We start from the raw sequence: 4,857 nt of genomic DNA, 5'->3' as shown, positions 1-4,857 counted from the left end.
ATCTCATAATTAAAATGTCTACAGTTACGTCAGAGATCTCTTGCGATGGATGCATACTTTAAAATGGCCACTTTGAATATCATTCCAACTTTTTTCCTCTACAAATTTAAACAAAACCCAGACTCCACCAGCCAGCAGAAGTACTTTTTAGACCTTTTGAGTAGTTCACTCCAGAAGAAGCAAATCAGTAAAGAGAAAAACAAGATTTCAGAAGATGCAAAAAAGACAAAAATCCAGCCACAGAGATGCCACCCCTGCTGAAGCCATGCACCAGTACGTCTTCCCCAGCCACTCATGACCGCTCCTCGGCAAGAAGATACGATCCGCTCTCCCTCCCGTTTGCAACTCATTGTTCCTATCAAGCTTTAAAAGCTTTCCTTTAAAACTGGCCACATGCGTAACATGCCAAAATCATTTGAAAACTCTGTATTCGCACTATTTCTGGCATTTCACCTTTCAGTGCTAGCAACACAGCAGGGAATCCTATGTGGCCCCAACCAGCCATATGGAGTCATCTTCAGCTAACGTGGCCGCCACCGCCCGTGAGAAAGAAAAGCCAAAATGTTATCGAAGAAGACTGCAGCAAGGCTTTGGGCATACCAAACAGCTGTGGTTTTCCATGCTTTTCTCCCTGCTTTGGCAAGAGGTATATATTAAAAGCCAAGACACCTTTGGTGCCATCACCATCCACGGCATCCAATGCTCTCCTCCACTTCCCCGAAGGCGGGCTGCTGCCGGCAGCCGGTGGGTCTGGCCGGCGAGGCAGCCGGGGCGCAGCGGAGACGGCTGCTCCGTGCCGTACCGCTGAGACCTGTCAGGATGTGTCACAACACGCGGCGTGTCGTGCCTCACCGCTTCGTCGAGCAACAAGCAAAAAAAAAAAAAAAAAAAAAAAAAGAAAGATTCGGATCTAATATGTGAGTGGGCCGGTATGTGCAAAAGAGATGAATATGAAGTAAAACATGCTGGATGCTACAGTAATAACCGGGCGCACGCGGGAGAGGCTGGAAGTGAGCCAGGGAGGGGAGATACGAGAGGGATGCTGCTGAGATCAGTCTGTGCGTGGCGGCAAAGCTGAAGCTCCTGAATGAGCGCGAGGAGGATCCCGAGGCTGCCGAGCGGGCGTGAGGCTGACACCGCTCCACTGAAACCAGTGGGAGCCCTCGACCACGTCACCCCCGGGCTGGGACCGTGCCCCCTCCCGGGCTCAGCTGGGGGCTCACCGGACGCCCACGGACTTTCATTTCATGCACGGGGAAAAGGCTGGGGTTTGTCCCTTAAAAATAAGGCGGTTCTTGTACACGCACTGGGTCCAGTAAACGGTGCTGTCAAGCACAGAGACGAGTGACTTCAGTGGGTCCTTGAGAAACATAACCCCCGGTATTTCTGTATGAAGCCGGGGGGACCAGCTCACGCTTCTTTTTACGGCATGGCGATGCTGAACCTAAGGGCCCCCCGGGTAGCGACTTTCTGTCTGTGCAAATCCCCTTTTGGGGACAAGGGGGAAGAGGGCTGAGATCTGCAGGCGGGCACCCGCCGCCGAGCAGTGTCCCGGTGCCCGTGCCTCCGTGCTCTGCCCGCCACAGGCGGTGGTGGGAGGAAGGGCTGTCTTCCCGATACCCCGTGGGTGTTCGACACGGCCCCTTTTCAGCAGCCAAACACACATGTACGAAGCGCAAACTTTTAATGGCATACGGATGAGTCATTATGGGGTTTCAAAATGCGTAAATATGATCACATCCTAATTCGGTGTGTCACCGATGAGCTACCCTGAATCTGTGGGGTTACTCGGCTCTGCAGAAACCTCGGAAATTCCTGCCCAACCTTGAGATGAAAAGATTCATTTGCATTCGTGTCACTGCATGCAAAGAGTTAATTTTTTTATTTTTTCTAAATTTTGGCACTGGATTTCAATGGAGGCTTATGTGCAGTTTTACAACCCAGTACTGCTATGCTTCGCACCACCAATTTACAACCGAGTAATAAGTAAACACAAGATTTTTTGGCTACATAGGATTTTCCAAGGTGATTAAATAATTTTCTAAATAGCTCTGAGAATGAAGCTGTCTAAAATCCCCAAGGTAATAGGAAATTAACTGCATATACACGCGCTCTAAAGACATAGGAGGAATTCAGATTTACTGAGAAGTAATATAAAATATTTAGGAAAGCAAACAAAATTGAATAAAACCCCTTGCAATGTAAATCAAATGTACCCAAACCAGCAGCAACTACCTTTGCTGCAACAGCTCCTCCGGGGGACTCCGCAAGTGCACCAGGCTCTGCGTGGCCCCTACTCCACCGGAGACCATCGCAGATGGTGTGCATCTCAGATGAACACGCTGTAAGGACCTCCATACATGTTGTTAAACGGGCAGAAGCATTCGTCGACCCTTTCGGCATCTCCAACCGCAGCCCCCCCCGCCCCGGAGAGGGGTATTCTTTGTGGACTTACCAAAGAACAGGGAGTCAGGAGCATCACAGATTTGGCTGAGGGGGTGGGGGGTGGTTTTGGGGCGAGCAGTTGTCTGGGGCACCATTTGATGACCCAAGGACTCGGCAGAAGCCTACACTAGGGTTTCCCAAGCTTTTCCGTCGTGGGAGCCGCCCCCGCCACCTCCCTCGGCCCCAGAGCTGCTGCCTGCTGGAGCTGCCAGCTTACAGGGGGACGGGCAGCCAGCCTCGACCCATCTCCTCGGGTGGGAACCGCAGCCCAAAACCCTGTGAGAAGGGGACTCGCCCTTCACCGAGGCTGCAGGTGCGAGCGATGGGGCAGGGCGAGCAGCCCGCGCCGGGGGGGCCTTCCCCAGGCGGGGGCAGACCTTCTCCCCAGGGAGCACAGAGCCGCCAGAGGAAGGGCTCTGGAAAGCCATTCCTCCCGAGCAGCTCGAGGAAATTCATATTTCATGTTCTGCTCCTTCTCTGCCCACGGAGTTCTTTCTCGTGGTGGTGCGTAGGTGTATGTGAGGGATTTATCCTTTCCCCACTGAATCACTGCAGCACAACATCTTTTCAACCCTTCTGTACAGCAGAAAAGAGCCTCGTGGCATTTCTCCTCATTTTCCTGCTTAAGGAGGCAGCCGGCAAGCCCCACGGCAGGGCCCCGCCAGCTCAAGGCTGGGAAGCAGCCCGACCCCTCCTCGCCCCGGCAGAGGCACGCCCGGGGCAGCAGACACCCCCCCACGCACCAGCCGGCACCCCGAAACCGCGGCCCAGCCTGCCTGCGGCCAGCGTGGAGGTGCTAGGGACGCTGCCGCTCCTGCAGCCGGAAAACGGCTCCGCGCAGAAGGGAAGGAGCAGAGCGGGGTGCCCGGAGCGCGGTGCGCTCTCCCCGCCGCCACGGGAGCCCGGGTCCAAGCCAAAGTGCGGGAACCAGCCGTTGTGCTTTAACTAGGGGCCACTGGAAGACATCTCATCACCGTGCCTGAACCTGGTGTTTGTGTACCAGTCCCCTGCGTTTCGAAAAGAAAACGTGGAGGAAACGAGTTCTGCAGCCGTCGTCGTGGGCAAAGCCATCCCCACGAGCAGACGCCTTCCCTGCTGACCCTCATATCAATTCCTTATTTAGAAAAAGACACAGGATCTTTAGGCAGGTAGCCAGCCATAAAAATTTAAAAGACAAAGAGGGCTTTTGGCTCCGTTGAGAAACAGGCACCTCCTGAATTTGAAATTAACATTAATGACCCTTCTGTAATAGCTGTTTAATCCAACAATGCTTCCCAGCTGAGGAGCTCACGGCGTTAAGCTTCACAGCACCTGGGTGAGACACTGAATCTCGTGGGCCTGACGCAAGCCCGTGGGCCCTAGGAGGACCCTGCCTGCCCAGCATCACTGTGTTTTTATTGAACTTCAGCCAGCTGCTGCAAGTTAAGAAAGAGTAAGTACCTAAAGGTTTTCCAATTCTACTTGTGTGCAGTCTGGAAGATCAGTAACTAACTTGTGCCATATTCTGTCCCATCTTTCACGACGACAGTGCCTAGCTCCTTCCTTCCCCCTCCCATTTCCTCTCCCAGAACCGGGCAGGATCACATTGGAAGTGCAGACAAAAACCAGCAAACATTCAGCCATTGGTTCCGATTTCCCACATTTAATCTCCTCTGGACCGGGAGAAGGCAGGGGGATTGCACCCGACTCTGACCCCGTCGGGCTGAGCGGATTCTCCCCTCCCCTCTAAATCACACCCGACTTCTCCATCATCTCAGCAAGCTGCCCGTTTTTGAGGGGTTTTGGTGGGGTTCCCCCACACTTCTCTTTGATATTTTTGCTCCCTGGTCTGTTTCTCTTCCCTTTTTATACCCCATCTCCCCTTCAGTTTCTGTCCTCCAGCAACACTTCAGCACTTGACTATCGAGATGTGGGCCGTCGTTTAGAAAGCGAGTTGAACCGGGGTGGATCACCAAGACAAGCGTCGAGGGCAGCCACAGGGCTGGGCAGCGATGCTTCGTCTCCTGCATTCCCAACAACCACCTACAGCTGCCTAGGATCACCTCCTGGCAGATCTGCTTTGTTGGCATTCTTGTGCAAATATAAGCACGCGCAAAAGCAAGAGTGCGGGAGGTGGGAAGGGCGTTAAATATGACCGGCACGCTGCAGACCCTTCCTGGGTTTTAGTTCCTCCCCCTTTGCCATGGCCCACTCAAGCCCCGCAGGCTGTGCACATAACGAGGCCACCCATTAATGAGGATTCAACCACAAGAGCCGGAAAAGGCTTCCTCCAGTGAGAGCTGCCGTTCAAGCTACTCCCTCCTCCCCTATCCCCAGAAAATTAATACCTCCTTTTAGAAAACACAATAAAATAAAATAAAATAAAATTAAAAAAAAAAAAAAAAGGAAGGAAAAACCCCTGGGGAAACTAAA

The sequence above is a fragment of the Buteo buteo genome, chromosome 5 (assembly GCF_964188355.1).
Source record: "Buteo buteo chromosome 5, bButBut1.hap1.1, whole genome shotgun sequence".
Classification (NCBI taxonomy): Eukaryota; Metazoa; Chordata; class Aves; order Accipitriformes; family Accipitridae; genus Buteo; species Buteo buteo.
Note: the sequence above shows the minus strand (reverse complement) of the source record.